The sequence below is a fragment of the Heptranchias perlo genome, chromosome 30, assembly GCF_035084215.1.
Source record: "Heptranchias perlo isolate sHepPer1 chromosome 30, sHepPer1.hap1, whole genome shotgun sequence".
NCBI classification, from domain to species: domain Eukaryota; kingdom Metazoa; phylum Chordata; class Chondrichthyes; order Hexanchiformes; family Hexanchidae; genus Heptranchias; species Heptranchias perlo.
In genome coordinates, this window is record NC_090354.1 from 34,559,350 (window position 1) to 34,582,349 (window position 23,000).

Here is a 23,000-nt window from a genome sequence, read left to right on the forward strand (position 1 = left end):
GGAACTCTGCTTGGGATCCGGTATAGGACCCATGGAAATCTGCTTGGGATCGAGTATAGGACTCATGGAACTCTGCTTGGGATCCAGTATAGGACCCATGGAACTCTGCTTGGGATCCAGTATAGGACCCATGGAACTCTGCTTGGGATCCAGTATAGGACTCATGGAACTCTGCTTGGGATCCAGTATAGGACCAATGGAACTCTGCTTCGGATCCAGTATAGGACCCATGGAACTCTGCTTGGGATCCAGTATAGGACCCATGCAACTCTGCTTGGGATCCAGTATAGGACCCATGGAAATCTGTTTGGGATCCAGTATAGGACCCATGGAACTCTGCTTGGGATCGAGTATAGGAATCATGGAACTCTGCTTGGGATCCAGTATAGGACCCATGGAACTCTGCTTGGGATCCAGTATAGGACCCATTGAACCCTGCTTGGGATCCAGTATAGGACCCATGGAACTCTCCTTGGGATCGAGTATAGGACCCATGGACCTCTGCTTGGGATCGATTATAGGACCCATGGAAATCTGCTTGGGATCCAGTATAGGACCCATTGAACTCTGCTTGGAATCGAGTATAGGACCCATGGAACTCTGCTTGGGATCCAGTATAGGACCCATGGAACTCTGCTTGGGATCCAGTATAGGACACATGGAACTCTGCTTGGGATCCAGTATAGGACCCATGGAACTCTGCTTGGGATCCAGTATAGGACCCATGGAACTCTGCTTGGGATCCAGTTTAGGACCCATGTAACTCTGCTTGGGATCCGGTATAGGACCCATGGAAATCTGCTTGGGATCGAGTATAGGACTCATGGAACTCTGCTTGGGATCCAGTATAGGACCCATGGAACTCTGCTTGGGATCCAGTATAGGACCCATGGAACTCTGCTTGGGATCCAGTATAGGACCCATGGAACTCTGCTTGGGATCCAGTATAGGACCAATGGAACTCTGCTTCGGATCCAGTATAGGACCCATGGAACTCTGCTTGGGATCCAGTATAGGACCCATGCAACTCTGCTTGGGATCCAGTATAGGACCCATGGAAATCTGTTTGGGATCCAGTATAGGACACATGGAACTCTGCTTGGGATCGAGTATAGGACCCATGGACCTCTGCTTGGGATCGATTATAGGACCCATGGAAATCTGCTTGGGATCCAGTATAGGACCCATTGAACTCTGCTTGGAATCGAGTATAGGACCCATGGAACTCTGCTTGGGATCCAGTATAGGACCCATGGAACTCTGCTTGGGATCCAGTATAGGACACATGGAACTCTGCTTGGGATCCAGTATAGGACCCATGGAACTCTGCTTGGGATCCAGTATAGGACCCATGGAACTCTGCTTGGGATCCAGTTTAGGACCCATGGAACTCTGCTTGGGATCCGGTATAGGACCCATGGAAATCTGCTTGGGATCGAGTATAGGACTCATGGAACTCTGCTTGGGATCCAGTATAGGACCCATGGAACTCTGCTTGGGATCCAGTATAGGACCCATGGAACTCTGCTTGGGATCCAGTATAGGACCCATGGAAATCTGCTTGGGATCCAGTATAGGACCAATGGAACTCTGCTTGGGATCCAGTATAGGACCCATGGAACTCTGCTTGGGATCCAGTATAGGACCCATGCAACTCTGCTTGGGATCCAGTATAGGACCCATGGAAATCTGTTTGGGATCCAGTATAGGACCCATGGAACTCTGCTTGGGATCGAGTATAGGAATCATGGAACTCTGCTTGGGATCCAGTATAGGACCCGTGGAACTCTGCTTGGGATCCAGTATAGGACCCATTGAACCCTGCTTGGGATCCAGTATAGGACCCATGGAACTCTCCTTGGGATCCAGTATAGGACCCATGGAACTCTGCTTGGGATCGAGTATAGGACCCATGGACCTCTGCTTGGGATCGATTATAGGACCCATGTAAATCTGCTTGGGATCCAGTATAGGACCCATTGAACTCTGCTTGGAATCGAGTATAGGACCCATGGAACTCTGCTTGGGATCCAGTATAGGACCCATGGAACTCTGCTTGGGATCCAGTATAGGACACATGGAACTCTGCTTGGGATCCAGTATAGGACCCATGGAACTCTGCTTGGGATCCAGTATAGGACACATGGAACTCTGCTTGGGATCGAGTATAGGACCCATGGGACTCTGCTTGGGATCGAGTATAGGACCCATGGAACTCTGCTTGGGATCCAGTATAGGACCCATGGAACTCTGCTTGGGATCCAGTATAGGACCCATGGAACTCTGCTTGGGATCCAGTATAGGACCCATGGAACTCTGCTTGGGATCCAGTATAGGACACATGGAACTCTGCTTGGGATCGAGTATAGGACCCATGGAACTCTGTTTGGGATCCAGTATAGGACCCATTGCACTCTGCTTGGGATCCAGTTTAGAACCCATGGAACTCTGCTTGGGATCCGGTATAGGACCCATGGAAATCTGCTTTGGATCGATTATAGGACTCATGGAACTCTGCTTGGGATCCAGTATAGGACCCATGGAACTCTGCTTGGGATCCAGTATAGGACCCATGGAACTCTGCTTGGGATCCAGTATAGGACCCATGGAACTCTGCTTGGGATCCAGTATAGGACCAATGGAACTCTGCTTGGGATCCAGTATAGGACCCATGGAACTCTGCTTGGGATCCAGTATAGGACCCATGCAACTCTGCTTGGGATCCAGTATAGGACCCATGGAACTCTGTTTGGGATCCAGTATAGGACCCATGGAACTCTGCTTGGGATCGAGTATAGAACTCATGGAACTCTGCTTGGGATCCAGTATAGGACCCATGGAACTCTGCTTGGGATCCAGTATAGGACCCAGTGAACCCTGTTTGGGATCCAGTATATGACCCATGGAACTCTGCTTGGGATCCAGTATAGGACCCATGGAACTCTGCTTGGGATCGAGTATAGGACCAATGGACCTCTGCTTGGGATCGATTATAGGACCCATGGAAATCTGTTTGGGATCCAGTGTAGGACCCATTGAACTCTGCTTGGGATCCAGTTTAGGACCCATGGAACTCTGCTTGGGATTCAGTATAGGACCCATGGAACTCTGCTTGGGATCCAGTATAGGACCCATGGAACTCTGCTTGGGATCCAGTATAGGACACATGGAACTCTGCTTGGGATCGAGTATAGGACCCATGGAACTCTGTTTGGGATCCAGTACAGGAACCATTGCACTCTGCTTGGGATCCAGTTTAGGACCCATGGAACTCTGCTTGGGATCCGGCATAGGACCCATGGAAATCTGCTTCGGATCGAGTATAGGACTCATTGAACTCTGCTTGGGATCCAGTATAGGACTCATGGAACTCTGTTTGGGATCCAGTATAGGACCCATGGAACTCTGCTTGGGATCGAGTATAGAACTCATGGAACTCTGCTTGGGATCCAGTATAGGACCCATGGAACTCTGCTTGGGATCCAGTATAGGACCCATGGAACTCTGCTTGGGATCGAGTATAGGACCCATGGTACTCTGTTTGGGATCCAGTATAGGACCCATTGCACTCTGCTTGGGATCCAGTTTAGAACCCATGGAACTCTGCTTGGGATCCGGTATAGGACCCATGGAAATCTGCTTTGGATCGATTATAGGACTCATGGAACTCTTCTTGGGATCCAGTATAGGACCCATGGAACTCTGCTTGGGATCCAGTATAGGACCCATGGAACTCTGCTTGGGATCCAGTATAGGACCCATGGAACTCTGCTTGGGATCCAGTATAGGACCAATGGAACTCTGCTTGGGATCCAGTATAGGACCCATGGAACTCTGCTTGGGATCCAGTATAGGACCCATGCAACTCTGCTTGGGATCCAGTATAGGACCCATGGAACTCTGTTTGGGATCCATTATAGGACCCATGGAACTCTGCTTGGGATCGAGTATAGAACTCATGGAACTCTGCTTGGGATCCAGTATAGGACCCATGGAACTCTGCTTGGGATCCAGTATAGGACCCAGTGAACCCTGGTTGGGATCAAGTATATGACCCATGGAACTCTGCTTGGGATCCAGTATAGGACCCATGGAACTCTGCTTGGGATCGAGTATAGGACCAATGGACCTCTGCTTGGGATCGATTATAGGACCCATGGAACTCTGTTTGGGATCCAGTGTAGGACCCATTGAACTCTGCTTGGGATCCAGTTTAGGACCCATGGAACTCTGCTTGGGATTCAGTATAGGACCCATGGAACTCTGCTTGGGATCCAGTATAGGACCCATGGAACTCTGCTTGGGATCCAGTATAGGACACATGGAACTCTGCTTGGGATCGAGTATAGGACCCATGGAACTCTGTTTGGGATCCAGTATAGGAACCATTGCACTCTGCTTGGGATCCAGTTTAGGACCCATGGAACTCTGCTTGGGATCCGGCATAGGACCCATGGAAATCTGCTTCGGATCGAGTATAGGACTCATTGAACTCTGCTTGGGATCCAGTATAGGACCCATGGAACTCTGCTTGGGATCCAGTATAGGACCTATGGAACTCTGCTTGGGATCCAGTATAGGACCCATGGTACTCTGCTTGGGGTCCAGTATAGGACCCATGGAACTCTGCTTGGGATCCAGTATAGGACACATGGAACTCTGCTTGGGGTCCAGTATAGGACCCATGGAACTCTGCTTGGGATCCAGTATAGGACACATGGAACTCTGTTTGGGATCCAGTATAGGACCCATGGAACTCTGCTTGGGATCGAGTATAGGACCCATGGAACTCTGCTTGGGATCCAGTATAGGACCCTTGGAACTCTGCTTGGGATCCAGTATAGGACCCATGGAACTCTGCTTGGGATCCAGTATAGGACCAATGGAACTCTGCTTGGGATCCAGTATAGGACCCATGGAACTCTGCTTGGGATCCATTATAGGACCCATGCAACTCTGCTTGGGATCCAGTATAGGACCCATGGAACTCTGTTTGGGATCCATTATAGGACCCATGGAACTCTGCTTGGGATCGAGTATAGAACTCATGGAACTCTGCTTGGGATCCAGTATAGGACCCATGGAACTCTGCTTGGGATCCAGTATAGGACCCAGTGAACCCTGTTTGGGATCCAGTATATGACCCATGGAACTCTGCTTGGGATCCAGTATAGGACCCATGGAACTCTGCTTGGGATCGAGTATAGGACCAATGGACCTCTGCTTGGGATCGATTATAGGACCCATGGAACTCTGTTTGGGATCCAGTGTAGGACCCATTGAACTCTGCTTGGGATCCAGTTTAGGACCCATGGAACTCTGCTTGGGATTCAGTATAGGACCCATGGAACTCTGCTTGGGATCCAGTATAGGACCCATGGAACTCTGCTTGGGATCCAGTATAGGACACATGGAACTCTGCTTGGGATCGAGTATAGGACCCATGGAACTCTGTTTGGGATCCAGTATAGGAACCATTGCACTCTGCTTGGGATCCAGTTTAGGACCCATGGAACTCTGCTTGGGATCCGGCATAGGACCCATGGAAATCTGCTTCGGATCGAGTATAGGACTCATTGAACTCTGCTTGGGATCCAGTATAGGACCCATGGAACTCTGCTTGGGATCCAGTATAGGACCTATGGAACTCTGCTTGGGATCCAGTATAGGACCCATGGTACTCTGCTTGGGGTCCAGTATAGGACCCATGGAACTCTGCTTGGGATCCAGTATAGGACACATGGAACTCTGCTTGGGGTCCAGTATAGGACCCATGGAACTCTGCTTGGGATCCAGTATAGGACACATGGAACTCTGTTTGGGATCCAGTATAGGACCCATGGAACTCTGCTTGGGATCGAGTATAGGACTCATGGAACTCTGCTTGGGATCCAGTATAGGACCCATGGAACTCTGCTTGGGATCGAGTATAGGACCCATTGAACCCTGCTTGGGATCCAGTATAGGACCCATGGAACTCTGCTTGGGATCCAGTATAGGACCCATGGAACTCTGCTTGGGATCGAGTATAGGACCCATGGACCTCTGCTTGGGTCGATTATAGGACCCATGGAACTCTGTTTGGGATGCAGTGTAGGACCCATTGAACTCTGCTTGGGATCCAGTTTACGACCCATGGAACTCTGCTTGGGATCCAGTATAGGACCCATGGAACTCTGCTTGGGGTCCAGTATAGGACCCATGGAACTCTGCTTGGGATCGAGTAAAGGACCCATGGTACTCTGTTTGGGATCCAGTATAGGACCCATGGAACTCTGCTTGGGATCCAGTATAGGACCCATGGAACTCTGCTTGGGATCCAGTTTAGGACCCATGGAACTCTGCTTGGGATCCGGTATAGGACCCATGGAAATCTGCTTGGGATCGAGTATAGGACTCATGGAACTCTGTTTGGAATCCAGTATAGGACCCATGGAACTCTGCTTGGGATCCAGTATAGGACCCATGGAACTCTGCTTGGGATCGAGTATAGGACTCATGGAACTCTGCTTGGGATCCAGTATAGGACACATGGAACTCTGCTTGGGATCCAGTATAGGACACATGGAACTCTGCTTGGGATCCAGTATAGGACCCATGGAACTCTGCTTGGGATCCAGTTTAGGACCCATGGAACTCTGCTTGGGATCGAGTATAGGACCAATGGAACTCTGTTTGTGATCCAGTATAGGACCCACTGCACTCTGCTTGGGATCCAGTTTAGGACCCATGGAACTCTGCTTGGGATCCGGTATAGGACCCATGGAAATCTGCTTGGGATCGAGTATAGGACTCATGGAACTCTGCTTGGGATCCAGTATAGGACCCATGGAACTCTGCTTGGGATCCAGTATAGGACCCATGGAACTCTGCTTGGGATCCAGTATAGGACCCATGGAACTCTGCTTGGGATCCAGTATAGGACCAATGGAACTCTGCTTCGGATCCAGTATAGGACCCATGGAACTCTGCTTGGGATCCAGTATAGGACCCATGCAACTCTGCTTGGGATCCAGTATTGGACCCATGGAAATCTGTTTGGGATCCAGTATAGGACCCATGGAACTCTGCTTGGGATCGAGTATAGGAATCATGGAACTCTGCTTGGGATCCAGTATAGGACCCATGGAACTCTGCTTGGGATCCAGTATAGGACCCATTGAACCCTGCTTGGGATCCAGTATAGGACCCATGGAACTCTCCTTGGGATCGAGTATAGGACCCATGGACCTCTGCTTGGGATCGATTATAGGACCCATGGAAATCTGCTTGGGATCCAGTATAGGACCCATTGAACTCTGCTTGGAATCGAGTATAGGACCCATGGAACTCTGCTTGGGATCCAGTATAGGACCCATGGAACTCTGCTTGGGATCCAGTATAGGACACATGGAACTCTGCTTGGGATCCAGTATAGGACCCATGGAACTCTGCTTGGGATCCAGTATAGGACCCATGGAACTCTGCTTGGGATCCAGTTTAGGACCCATGTAACTCTGCTTGGGATCCGGTATAGGACCCATGGAAATCTGCTTGGGATCGAGTATAGGACTCATGGAACTCTGCTTGGGATCCAGTATAGGACCCATGGAACTCTGCTTGGGATCCAGTATAGGACCCATGGAACTCTGCTTGGGATCCAGTATAGGACCCATGGAACTCTGCTTGGGATCCAGTATAGGACCAATGGAACTCTGCTTCGGATCCAGTATAGGACCCATGGAACTCTGCTTGGGATCCAGTATAGGACCCATGCAACTCTGCTTGGGATCCAGTATAGGACCCATGGAAATCTGTTTGGGATCCAGTATAGGACACATGGAACTCTGCTTGGGATCGAGTATAGGACCCATGGACCTCTGCTTGGGATCGATTATAGGACCCATGGAAATCTGCTTGGGATCCAGTATAGGACCCATTGAACTCTGCTTGGAATCGAGTATAGGACCCATGGAACTCTGCTTGGGATCCAGTATAGGACCCATGGAACTCTGCTTGGGATCCAGTATAGGACACATGGAACTCTGCTTGGGATCCAGTATAGGACCCATGGAACTCTGCTTGGGATCCAGTATAGGACCCATGGAACTCTGCTTGGGATCCAGTTTAGGACCCATGGAACTCTGCTTGGGATCCGGTATAGGACCCATGGAAATCTGCTTGGGATCGAGTATAGGACTCATGGAACTCTGCTTGGGATCCAGTATAGGACCCATGGAACTCTGCTTGGGATCCAGTATAGGACCCATGGAACTCTGCTTGGGATCCAGTATAGGACCCATGGAAATCTGCTTGGGATCCAGTATAGGACCAATGGAACTCTGCTTGGGATCCAGTATAGGACCCATGGAACTCTGCTTGGGATCCAGTATAGGACCCATGCAACTCTGCTTGGGATCCAGTATAGGACCCATGGAAATCTGTTTGGGATCCAGTATAGGACCCATGGAACTCTGCTTGGGATCGAGTATAGGAATCATGGAACTCTGCTTGGGATCCAGTATAGGACCCGTGGAACTCTGCTTGGGATCCAGTATAGGACCCATTGAACCCTGATTGGGATCCAGTATAGGACCCATGGAACTCTCCTTGGGATCCAGTATAGGACCCATGGAACTCTGCTTGGGATCGAGTATAGGACCCATGGACCTCTGCTTGGGATCGATTATAGGACCCATGTAAATCTGCTTGGGATCCAGTATAGGACCCATTGAACTCTGCTTGGAATCGAGTATAGGACCCATGGAACTCTGCTTGGGATCCAGTATAGGACCCATGGAACTCTGCTTGGGATCCAGTATAGGACACATGGAACTCTGCTTGGGATCCAGTATAGGACCCATGGAACTCTGCTTGGGATCCAGTATAGGACACATGGAACTCTGCTTGGGATCGAGTATAGGACCCATGGAACTCTGCTTGGGATCGAGTATAGGACCCATGGAACTCTGCTTGGGATCCAGTATAGGACCCATGGAACTCTGCTTGGGATCCAGTATAGGACCCATGGAACTCTGCTTGGGATCCAGTATAGGACCCATGGAACTCTGCTTGGGATCCAGTATAGGACACATGGAACTCTGCTTGGGATCGAGTATAGGACCCATGGAACTCTGTTTGGGATCCAGTATAGGACCCATTGCACTCTGCTTGGGATCCAGTTTAGAACCCATGGAACTCTGCTTGGGATCCGGTATAGGACCCATGGAAATCTGCTTTGGATCGATTATAGGACTCATGGAACTCTGCTTGGGATCCAGTATAGGACCCATGGAACTCTGCTTGGGATCCAGTATAGGACCCATGGAACTCTGCTTGGGATCCAGTATAGGACCCATGGAACTCTGCTTGGGATCCAGTATAGGACCAATGGAACTCTGCTTGGGATCCAGTATAGGACCCATGCAACTCTGCTTGGGATCCAGTATAGGACCCATGGAACTCTGTTTGGGATCCAGTATAGGACCCATGGAACTCTGCTTGGGATCGAGTATAGAACTCATGGAAATCTGCTTGGGATCCAGTATAGGACCCATGGAACTCTGCTTGGGATCCAGTATAGGACCCAGTGAACCCTGTTTGGGATCCAGTATATGACCCATGGAACTCTGCTTGGGATCCAGTATAGGACCCATGGAACTCTGCTTGGGATCGAGTATAGGACCAATGGACCTCTGCTTGGGATCGATTATAGGACCCATGGAACTCTGTTTGGGATCCAGTGTAGGACCCATTGAACTCTGCTTGGGATCCAGTTTAGGACCCATGGAACTCTGCTTGGGATTCAGTATAGGACCCATGGAACTCTGCTTGGTATCCAGTATAGGACCCATGGAACTCTGCTTGGGATCCAGTATAGGACACATGGAACTCTGCTTGGGATCGAGTATAGGACCCATGGAACTCTGTTTGGGATCCAGTACAGGAACCATTGCACTCTGCTTGGGATCCAGTTTAGGACCCATGGAACTCTGCTTGGGATCCGGCATAGGACCCATGGAAATCTGCTTCGGATCGAGTATAGGACTCATTGAACTCTGCTTGGGATCCAGTATAGGACTCATGGAACTCTGTTTGGGATCCAGTATAGGACCCATGGAACTCTGCTTGGGATCGAGTATAGAACTCATGGAACTCTGCTTGGGATCCAGTATAGGACCCATGGAACTCTGCTTGGGATCCCGTATAGGACCCATGGAACTCTGCTTGGGATCGAGTATAGGACCCATGGTACTCTGTTTGGGATCCAGTATAGGACCCATTGCACTCTGCTTGGGATCCAGTTTAGAACCCATGGAACTCTGCTTGGGATCCGGTATAGGACCCATGGAAATCTGCTTTGGATCGATTATAGGACTCATGGAACTCTGCTTGGGATCCAGTATAGGACCCATGGAACTCTGCTTGGGATCCAGTATAGGACCCATGGAACTCTGCTTGGGATCCAGTATAGGACCCATGGAACTCTGCTTGGGATCCAGTATAGGACCAATGGAACTCTGCTTGGGATCCAGTATAGGACCCATGGAACTCTGCTTGGGATCCAGTATAGGACCCATGCAACTCTGCTTGGGATCCAGTATAGGACCCATGGAACTCTGTTTGGGATCCATTATAGGACCCATGGAACTCTGCTTGGGATCGAGTATAGAACTCATGGAACTCTGCTTGGGATCCAGTATAGGACCCATGGAACTCTGCTTGGGATCCAGTATAGGACCCAGTGAACCCTGTTTGGGATCCAGTATATGACCCATGGAACTCTGCTTGGGATCCAGTATAGGACCCATGGAACTCTGCTTGGGATCGAGTATAGGACCAATGGACCTCTGCTTGGGATCGATTATAGGACCCATGGAACTCTGTTTGGGATCCAGTGTAGGACCCATTGAACTCTGCTTGGGATCCAGTTTAGGACCCATGGAACTCTGCTTGGGATTCAGTATAGGACCCATGGAACTCTCCTTGGGATCCAGTATAGGACCCATGGAACTCTGCTTGGGATCCAGTATAGGACACATGGAACTCTGCTTGGGATCGAGTATAGGACCCATGGAACTCTGTTTGGGATCCAGTATAGGAACCATTGCACTCTGCTTGGGATCCAGTTTAGGACCCATGGAACTCTGCTTGGGATCCGGCATAGGACCCATGGAAATCTGCTTCGGATCGAGTATAGGACTCATTGAACTCTGCTTGGGATCCAGTATAGGACCCATGGAACTCTGCTTGGGATCCAGTATAGGACCTATGGAACTCTGCTTGGGATCCAGTATAGGACCCATGGTACTCTGCTTGGGGTCCAGTATAGGACCCATGGAACTCTGCTTGGGATCCAGTATAGGACACATGGAACTCTGCTTGGGGTCCAGTATAGGACCCATGGAACTCTGCTTGGGATCCAGTATAGGACACATGGAACTCTGCTTGGGATCGAGTATAGGACCCATGGTACTCTGCTTGGGATCCAGTATAGGACCCATGGAACTCTGCTTGGGGTCCAGTATAGGACCCATGGAACTCTGCTTGGGATCCAGTATAGGACACATGGAACTCTGCTTGGGGTCCAGTATAGGACCCATGGAACTCTGCTTGGGATCCAGTATAGGACCCATGGACCTCTGCTTGGGTCGATTATCGGACCCATGGAACTCTTTTTGGGATCCAGTGTAGGACCCATTGAACTCTGCTTGGGATCCAGTTTAGGACCCATGGAACTCTGCTTGGGATCCAGTATAGGACCCATGGAACTCTGCTTGGGGTCCAGTATAGGACCCATGGAACTCTGCTTGGGATCCAGTATAGGACACATGGAACTCTGCTTGGGATCGAGTATAGGACCCATGGTACTCTGTTTGGGATCCAGTATAGGACCCATTGCACTCTGCTTGGGATCCAGTTTAGGACCCATGGAACTCTGCTTGGGATCCGGTATAGGACCCATGGAAATCTGCTTGGGATCGAGTATAGGACTCATGGAACTCTGCTTGGGATCCAGTATAGGACCCATGGAACTCTGCTTGGGATCCAGTATAGGACCCATGGAACTCTGCTTGGGATCCAGTATAGGACCCATGGAACTCTGCTTGGGATCCAGTATAGGACCCATGGAAATCTGTTTGGGATCCAGTATAGGACCCATGGAACTCTGCTTGGGATCGAGTATAGGACTCATGGAACTCTGCTTGGGATCCAGTATAGGACCCATGGAACTCTGCTTGGGATCCAGTATAGGACCCATTGAACCCTGCTTGGGATCCAGTATAGGACCCATGGAACTCTCCTTGGGATCCAGTATAGGACCCATGGAACTCTGCTTGGGATCGAGTATAGGACCCATGGACCTCTGCTTGGGATCGATTATAGGACCCATGGAACTCTGCTTGGGATCCAGTATAGGACCCATGGAACTCTGCTTGGGATCCAGTATAGGACCCATGGAACTCTGCTTGGGATCCAGTATAGGACCCATGGAACTCTGCTTGGGATCCAGTATAGGACCCATGGAAATCTGTTTGGGATCCAGTATAGGACCCATGGAACTCTGCTTGGGATCGAGTATAGGACTCATGGAACTCTGCTTGGGATCCAGTATAGGACCCATGGAACTCTGCTTGGGATCCAGTATAGGACCCATTGAACCCTGCTTGGGATCCAGTATAGGACCCATGGAACTCTCCTTGGGATCCAGTATAGGACCCATGGAACTCTGCTTGGGATCGAGTATAGGACCCATGGACCTCTGCTTGGGATCGATTATAGGACCCATGGAACTCTGCTTGGGATCCAGTATAGGACCCATGGAACTCTGCTTGGGATCCAGTATAGGACCCATGGAACTCTGCTTGGGATCCAGTATAGGACCCATGGAACTCTGCTTGGGATCGAGTATAGGACCCATGGAACTCTGCTTGGGATCGAGTATAGGACCCATGGAACTCTGCTTGGGATCGAGTATAGGACCCATGGAACTCTGCTTGGGATCGAGTATAGGACCAATGGACCTCTGCTTGGGATCGATTATAGGACCCATGGAACTCTGTTTGGGATCCAGTGTAGGACCCATTGAACTCTGCTTGGGATCCAGTTTAGAACCCATGGAACTCTGCTTGGGATTCAGTATAGGACCCATGGAACTCTGCTTGGGATCCAGTATAGGACCCATGGAACTCTGCTTGGGATCCAGTATAGGACACATGGAACTCTGCTTGGGATCGAGTATAGGACCCATGGAACTCTGTTTGGGATCCAGTACAGGAACCATTGCACTCTGCTTGGGATCCAGTTTAGGACCCATGGAACTCTGCTTGGGATCCGGCATAGGACCCATGGAAATCTGCTTCGGATCGAGTATAGGACTCATTGAACTCTGCTTGGGATCCAGTATAGGACTCATGGAACTCTTTTTGGGATCCAGTATAGGACCCATGGAACTCTGCTTGGGATCGAGTATAGAACTCATGGAACTCTGCTTGGGATCCAGTATAGGACCCATGGAACTCTGCTTGGGATCCAGTATAGGACCCATGGAACTCTGCTTGGGATCGAGTATAGGACCCATGGTACTCTGTTTGGGATCCAGTATAGGACCCATTGCACTCTGCTTGGGATCCAGTTTAGAACCCATGGAACTCTGCTTGGGATCCGGTATAGGACCCATGGAAATCTGCTTTGGATCGATTATAGGACTCATGGAACTCTGCTTGGGATCGAGTATAGGACCCATGGTACTCTGCTTGGGATCCAGTATAGGACCCATGGAACTCTGCTTGGGGTCCAGTATAGGACCCATGGAACTCTGCTTGGGATCCAGTATAGGACACATGGAACTCTGCTTGGGGTCCAGTATAGGACCCATGGAACTCTGCTTGGGATCCAGTATAGGACCCATGGACCTCTGCTTGGGTCGATTATCGGACCCATGGAACTCTTTTTGGGATCCAGTGTAGGACGCATTGAACTCTGCTTGGGATCCAGTTTAGGACCCATGGAACTCTGCTTGGGATCCAGTATAGGACCCATGGAACTCTGCTTGGGGTCCAGTATAGGACCCATGGAACTCTGCTTGGGATCCAGTATAGGACACATGGAACTCTGCTTGGGATCGAGTATAGGACCCATGGTACTCTGTTTGGGATCCAGTATAGGACCCATTGCACTCTGCTTGGGATCCAGTTTAGGACCCATGGAACTCTGCTTGGGATCCGGTATAGGACCCATGGAAATCTGCTTGGGATCGAGTATAGGACTCATGGAACTCTGCTTGGGATCCAGTATAGGACCCATGGAACTCTGCTTGGGATCCAGTATAGGACCCATGGAACTCTGCTTGGGATCCAGTATAGGACCCATGGAACTCTGCTTGGGATCCAGTATAGGACCCATGGAAATCTGTTTGGGATCCAGTATAGGACCCATGGAACTCTGCTTGGGATCGAGTATAGGACTCATGGAACTCTGCTTGGGATCCAGTATAGGACCCATGGAACTCTGCTTGGGATCCAGTATAGGACCCATTGAACCCTGCTTGGGATCCAGTATAGGACCCATGGAACTCTCCTTGGGATCCAGTATAGGACCCATGGAACTCTGCTTGGGATCGAGTATAGGACCCATGGACCTCTGCTTGGGATCGATTATAGGACCCATGGAACTCTGCTTGGGATCCAGTATAGGACCCATGGAACTCTGCTTGGGATCCAGTATAGGACCCATGGAACTCTGCTTGGGATCCAGTATAGGACCCATGGAACTCTGCTTGGGATCCAGTATAGGACCCATGGAACTCTGCTTGGGATCCAGTATAGGACCCATGGAAATCTGTTTGGGATCCAGTATAGGACCCATGGAACTCTGCTTGGGATCGAGTATAGGACTCATGGAACTCTGCTTGGGATCCAGTGTAGGACCCATGGAACTCTGCTTGGGATCCAGTATAGGACCCATTGAACCCTGCTTGGGATCCAGTATAGGACCCATGGAACTCTCCTTGGGATCCAGTATAGGACCCATGGAACTCTGCTTGGGATCGAGTATAGGACCCATGGACCTCTGCTTGGGATCGATTATAGGACCCATGGAACTCTGCTTGGGATCCAGTATAGGACCCATGGAACTCTGCTTGGGATCCAGTATAGGACCCATGGAACTCTGCTTGGGATCCAGTATAGGACCCATGGAACTCTGCTTGGGATCGAGTATAGGACCCATGGAACTCTGCTTGGGATCGAGTATAGGACCCATGGAACTCTGCTTGGGATCGAGTATAGGACCCATGGAACTCTGCTTGGGATCGAGTATAGGACCAATGGACCTCTGCTTGGGATCGATTATAGGACCCATGGAACTCTGTTTGGGATCCAGTGTAGGACCCATTGAACTCTGCTTGGGATCCAGTTTAGGACCCATGGAACTCTGCTTGGGATTCAGTATAGGACCCATGGAACTCTGCTTGGGATCCAGTATAGGACCCATGGAACTCTGCTTGGGATCCAGTATAGGACACATGGAACTCTGCTTGGGATCGAGTATAGGACCCATGGAACTCTGTTTGGGATCCAGTACAGGAACCATTGCACTCTGCTTGGGATCCAGTTTAGGACCCATGGAACTCTGCTTGGGATCCGGCATAGGACCCATGGAAATCTGCTTCGGATCGAGTATAGGACTCATTGAACTCTGCTTGGGATCCAGTATAGGACTCATGGAACTCTGTTTGGGATCCAGTATAGGACCCATGGAACTCTGCTTGGGATCGAGTATAGAACTCATGGAACTCTGCTTGGGATCCAGTATAGGACCCATGGAACTCTGCTTGGGATCCAGTATAGGACCCATGGAACTCTGCTTGGGATCGAGTATAGGACCCATGGTACTCTGTTTGGGATCCAGTATAGGACCCATTGCACTCTGCTTGGGATCCAGTTTAGAACCCATGGAACTCTGCTTGGGATCCGGTATAGGACCCATGGAAATCTGCTTTGGATCGATTATAGGACTCATGGAACTCTGCTTGGGATCCAGTATAGGACCCATGGAACTCTGCTTGGGATCCAGTATAGGACCCATGGAACTCTGCTTGGGATCCAGTATAGGACCCATGGAACTCTGCTTGGGATCCAGTATAGGACCAATGGAACTCTGCTTGGGATCCAGTATAGGACCCATGGAACTCTGCTTGGGATCCAGTATAGGACCCATGCAACTCTGCTTGGGATCCAGTATAGGACCCATGGAACTCTGTTTGGGATCCATTATAGGACCCATGGAACTCTGCTTGGGATCGAGTATAGAACTCATGGAACTCTGCTTGGGATCCAGTATAGGACCCATGGAACTCTGCTTGGGATCCAGTATAGGACCCAGTGAACCCTGTTTGGGATCCAGTATATGACCCATGGAACTCTGCTTGGGATCCAGTATAGGACCCATGGAACTCTGCTTGGGATCGAGTATAGGACCAATGGACCTCTGCTTGGGATCGATTATAGGACCCATGGAACTCTGTTTGGGATCCAGTGTAGGACCCATTGAACTCTGCTTGGGATCCAGTTTAGGACCCATGGAACTCTGCTTGGGATTCAGTATAGGACCCATGGAACTCTGCTTGGGATCCAGTATAGGACCCATGGAACTCTGCTTGGGATCCAGTATAGGACACATGGAACTCTGCTTGGGATCGAGTATCGGACCCATGGAACTCTGTTTGGGATCCAGTATAGGAACCATTGCACTCTGCTTGGGATCCAGTTTAGGACCCATGGAACTCTGCTTGGGATCCGGCATAGGACCCATGGAAATCTGCTTCGGATCGAGTATAGGACTCATTGAACTCTGCTTGGGATCCAGTATAGGACCCATGGAACTCTGCTTGGGATCCAGTATAGGACCTATGGAACTCTGCTTGGGATCCAGTATAGGACCCATGGTACTCTGCTTGGGGTCCAGTATAGGACCCATGGAACTCTGCTTGGGATCCAGTATAGGACACATGGAACTCTGCTTGGGGTCCAGTATAGGACCCATGGAACTCTGCTTGGGATCCAGTATAGGACACATGGAACTCTGCTTGGGATCGAGTATAGGACCCATGGTACTCTGCTTGGGATCCAGTATAGGACCCATGGAACTCTGCTTGGGGTCCAGTATAGGACCCATGGAACTCTGCTTGGGATCCAGTATAGGACACATGGAACTCTGCTTGGGGTCCAGTATAGGACCCATGGAACTCTGCTTGGGATCGAGTATAGAACTCATGGAACTCTGCTTGGGATCCAGTATAGGACCCATGGAACTCTGCTTGGGATCCAGTATAGGACCCAGTGAACCCTGTTTGGGATCCAGTATATGACCCATGGAACTCTGCTTGGGATCCAGTATAGGACCCATGGAACTCTGCTTGGGATCGAGTATAGGACCAATGGACCTCTGCTTGGGATCGATTATAGGACCCATGGAACTCTGTTTGGGATCCAGTGTAGGACCCATTGAACTCTGCTTGGGATCCAGTTTAGGACCCATGGAACTCTGCTTGGGATTCAGTATAGGACCCATGGAACTCTGCTTGGGATCCAGTATAGGACCCATGGAACTCTGCTTGGGATCCAGTATAGGACACATGGAACTCTGCTTGGGATCGAGTATAGGACCCATGGAACTCTGTTTGGGATCCAGTATAGGAACCATTGCACTCTGCTTGGGATCCAGTTTAGGACCCATGGAACTCTGCTTGGGATCCGGCATAGGACCCATGGAAATCTGCTTCGGATCGATTATAGGACTCATTGAACTCTGCTTGGGATCCAGTATAGGACCCATGGAACTCTGCTTGGGATCCAGTATAGGACCTATGGAACTCTGCTTGGGATCCAGTATAGGACCCATGGTACTCTGCTTGGGGTCCAGTATAGGACCCATGGAACTCTGCTTGGGATCCAGTATAGGACACATGGAACTCTGCTTGGGGTCCAGTATAGGACCCATGGAACTCTGCTTGGGATCCAGTATAGGACACATGGAACTCTGCTTGGGATCGAGTATAGGACCCATGATACTCTGCTTGGGATCCAGTATAGGACCCATGGAACTCTGCTTGGGGTCCAGTATAGGACCCATGGAACTCTGCTTGGGATCCAGTATAGGACACATGGAACTCTGCTTGGGGTCCAGTATAGGACCCATAGAACTCTGCTTGGGATCCAGTATAGGACCCATGGACCTCTGCTTGGGTCGATTATCGGACCCATGGAACTCTTTTTGGGATCCAGTGTAGGACCCATTGAACTCTGCTTGGGATCCAGTTTAGGACCCATGGAACTCTGCTTGGGATCCAGTATAGGACCCATGGAACTCTGCTTGGGGTCCAGTATAGGACCCATGGAACTCTGCTTGGGATCCAGTATAGGACACATGGAACTCTGCTTGGGATCGAGAAAAGGACCCATGGTACTCTGTTTGGGATCCAGTATAGGACCCATTGCACTCTGCTTGGGATCCAGTTTAGGACCCATGGAACTCTGCTTGGGATCCGGTATAGGACCCATGGAAATCTGCTTGGGATCGAGTATAGGACTCATGGAACTCTGCTTGGGATCCAGTATAGGACCCATGGAACTCTGCTTGGGATCCAGTATAGGACCCATGGAACTCTGCTTGGGATCCAGTATAGGACCCATGGAACTCTGCTTGGGATCCAGTATAGGACCCATGGAAATCTGTTTGGGATCCAGTATAGGACCCATGGAACTCTGCTTGGGATCGAGTATAGGACTCATGGAACTCTGCTTGGGATCCAGTATAGGACCCATGGAACTCTGCTTGGGATCCAGTATAGGACCCATTGAACCCTGCTTGGGATCCAGTATAGGACCCATGGAACTCTCCTTGGGATCCAGTATAGGACCCATGGAACTCTGCTTGGGATCGAGTATAGGACCCATGGACCTCTGCTTGGGATCGATTATAGGACCCATGGAAATCTGCTTGGGATCCAGTATAGGACCCATTGAACTCTGCTTGGGATCGAGTATAGGACCCATGGAACTCTGCTTGGGATCCAGTATAGGACCCATGGAACTCTGCTTGGGATCCAGTATAGGACCCATGGAACTCTGCTTGGGATCCAGTATAGGACCCATGGAACTCTGCTTGGGATCGAGTATAGGACCCATGGAACTCTGCTTGGGATCGAGTATAGGACCCATGGAACTCTGCTTGGGATCGAGTATAGGACCCATGGAACTCTGCTTGGGATCGAGTATAGGACCAATGGACCTCTGCTTGGGATCGATTATAGGACCCATGGAACTCTGTTTGGGATCCAGTGTAGGACCCATTGAACTCTGCTTGGGATCCAGTTTAGGACCCATGGAACTCTGCTTGGGATTCAGTATAGGACCCATGGAACTCTGCTTGGGATCCAGTATAGGACCCATGGAACTCTGCTTGGGATCCAGTATAGGACACATGGAACTCTGCTTGGGATCGAGTATAGGACCCATGGAACTCTGTTTGGGATCCAGTACAGGAACCATTGCACTCTGCTTGGGATCCAGTTTAGGACCCATGGAACTCTGCTTGGGATCCGGCATAGGACCCATGGAAATCTGCTTCGGATCGAGTATAGGACTCATTGAACTCTGCTTGGGATCCAGTATAGGACTCATGGAACTCTGTTTGGGATCCAGTATAGGACCCATGGAACTCTGCTTGGGATCGAGTATAGAACTCATGGAACTCTGCTTGGGATCCAGTATAGGACCCATGGAACTCTGCTTGGGATCCAGTATAGGACCCATGGAACTCTGCTTGGGATCGAGTATAGGACCCATGGTACTCTGTTTGGGATCCAGTATAGGACCCATTGCACTCTGCTTGGGATCCAGTTTAGAACCCATGGAACTCTGCTTGGGATCCGGTATAGGACCCATGGAAATCTGCTTTGGATCGATTATAGGACTCATGGAACTCTGCTTGGGATCCAGTATAGGACCCATGGAACTCTGCTTGGGATCCAGTATAGGACCCATGGAACTCTGCTTGGGATCCAGTATAGGACCCATGGAACTCTGCTTGGGATCCAGTATAGGACCAATGGAACTCTGCTTGGGATCCAGTATAGGACCCATTGAACTCTGCTTGGGATCCAGTATAGGACCCATGCAACTCTGCTTGGGATCCAGTATAGGACCCATGGAACTCTGCTTGGGATCGAGTATAGAACTCATGGAACTCTGCTTGGGATCCAGTATAGGACCCATGGAACTCTGCTTGGGATCCAGTATAGGACCCAGTGAACCCTGTTTGGGATCCAGTATATGACCCATGGAACTCTGCTTGGGATCCAGTATAGGACCCATGGAACTCTGCTTGGGATCGAGTATAGGACCAATGGACCTCTGCTTGGGATCGATTATAGGACCCATGGAACTCTGTTTGGGATCCAGTGTAGGACCCATTGAACTCTGCTTGGGATCCAGTTTAGGACCCATGGAACTCTGCTTGGGATTCAGTATAGGACCCATGGAACTCTGCTTGGGATCCAGTATAGGACCCATGGAACTCTGCTTGGGATCCAGTATAGGACACATGGAACTCTGCTTGGGATCGAGTATAGGACCCATGGAACTCTGTTTGGGATCCAGTATAGGAACCATTGCACTCTGCTTGGGATCCAGTTTAGGACCCATGGAACTCTGCTTGGGATCCGGCATAGGACCCATGGAAATCTGCTTCGGATCGAGTATAGGACTCATTGAACTCTGCTTGGGATCCAGTATAGGACCCATGGAACTCTGCTTGGGATCCAGTATAGGACCTATGGAACTCTGCTTGGGATCCAGTATAGGACCCATGGTACTCTGCTTGGGGTCCAGTATAGGACCCATGGAACTCTGCTTGGGATCCAGTATAGGACACATGGAACTCTGCTTGGGGTCCAGTATAGGACCCATGGAACTCTGCTTGGGATCCAGTATAGGACACATGGAACTCTGCTTGGGATCGAGTATAGGACCCATGGTACTCTGCTTGGGATCCAGTATAGGACCCATGGAACTCTGCTTGGGGTCCAGTATAGGACCCATGGAACTCTGCTTGGGATCCAGTATAGGACACATGGAACTCTGCTTGGGGTCCAGTATAGGACCCATGGAACTCTGCTTGGGATCCAGTATAGGACCCATGGACCTCTGCTTGGGTCGATTATCGGACCCATGGAACTCTTTTTGGGATCCAGTGTAGGACCCATTGAACTCTGCTTGGGATCCAGTTTAGGACCCATGGAACTCTGCTTGGGATCCAGTATAGGACCCATGGAACTCTGCTTGGGGTCCAGTATAGGACCCATGGAACTCTGCTTGGGATCCAGTATAGGACACATGGAACTCTGCTTGGGATCGAGTATAGGACCCATGGTACTCTGTTTGGGATCCAGTATAGGACCCATTGCACTCTGCTTGGGATCCAGTTTAGGACCCATGGAACTCTGCATGGGATCCGGTATAGGACCCATGGAAATCTGCTTGGGATCGAGTATAGGACTCATGGAACTCTGCTTGGGATCCAGTATAGGACCCATGGAACTCTGCTTGGGATCCAGTATAGGACCCATGGAACTCTGCTTGGGATCCAGTATAGGACCCATGGAACTCTGCTTGGGATCCAGTATAGGACCCATGGAAATCTGTTTGGGATCCAGTATAGGACCCATGGAACTCTGCTTGGGATCGAGTATAGGACTCATGGAACTCTGCTTGGGATCCAGTATAGGACCCATGGAACTCTGCTTGGGATCCAGTATAGGACCCATTGAACCCTGCTTGGGATCCAGTATAGGACCCATGGAACTCTCCTTGGGATCCAGTATAGGACCCATGGAACTCTGCTTGGGATCGAGTATAGGACCCATGGACCTCTGCTTGGGATCGATTATAGGACCCATGGAAATCTGCTTGGGATCCAGTATAGGACCCATTGAACTCTGCTTGGGATCGAGTATAGGACCCATGGAACTCTGCTTGGGATCCAGTATAGGACCCATGGAACTCTGCTTGGGATCCAGTATAGGACCCATGGAACTCTGCTTGGGATCTAGTATAGGACCCATGGAACTCTGCTTGGGATCGAGTATAGGACCCATGGAACTCTGCTTGGGATCGAGTATAGGACCCATGGAACTCTGCTTGGGATCGAGTATAGGACCCATGGAACTCTGCTTGGGATCGAGTATAGGACCCATGGAACTCTGCTTGGGATCCAGTATAGGACCCATGGAACTCTGCTTGGGATCCAGTATAGGACCCATGGAACTCTGCTTGGGATCCAGTATAGGACCCATGGAACTCTGCTTGGGATCCAGTATAGGACACATGGAACTCTGCTTGGGATCGAGTATAGGACCCATGGAACTCTGTTTGGGATCCAGTATAGGACCCATTGCACTCTGCTTGGGATCCAGTTTAGAACCCATGGAACTCTGCTTGGGATCCGGTATAGGACCCATGGAAATCTGCTTTGGATCGATTATAGGACTCATGGAACTCTGCTTGGGATCCAGTATAGGACCCATGGAACTCTGCTTGGGATCCAGTATAGGACCCATGGAACTCTGCTTGGGATCCAGCATAGGACCCATGGAACTCTGCTTGGGATCCAGTATAGGACCAATGGAACTCTGCTTGGGATCCAGTATAGGACCCATGGAACTCTGCTTGGGATCCAGTATAGGACCCATGCAACTCTGCTTCGGATCCAGTATAGGACCAATGGAACTCTGTTTGGGATCCAGTATAGGACCCATGGAACTCTGCTTGGGATCGAGTATAGGACTGATGGAACTCTGCTTGGGATCCAGTATAGGACCCATGGAACTCTGCTTGGGATCCAGTATAGGACCCATTGAACCCTGTTTGGGATCCAGTATATGACCCATGGAACTCTGCTTGGGATCCAGTATAGGACCCATGGAACTCTGCTTGGGATCCAGTATAGGACCCAGTGAA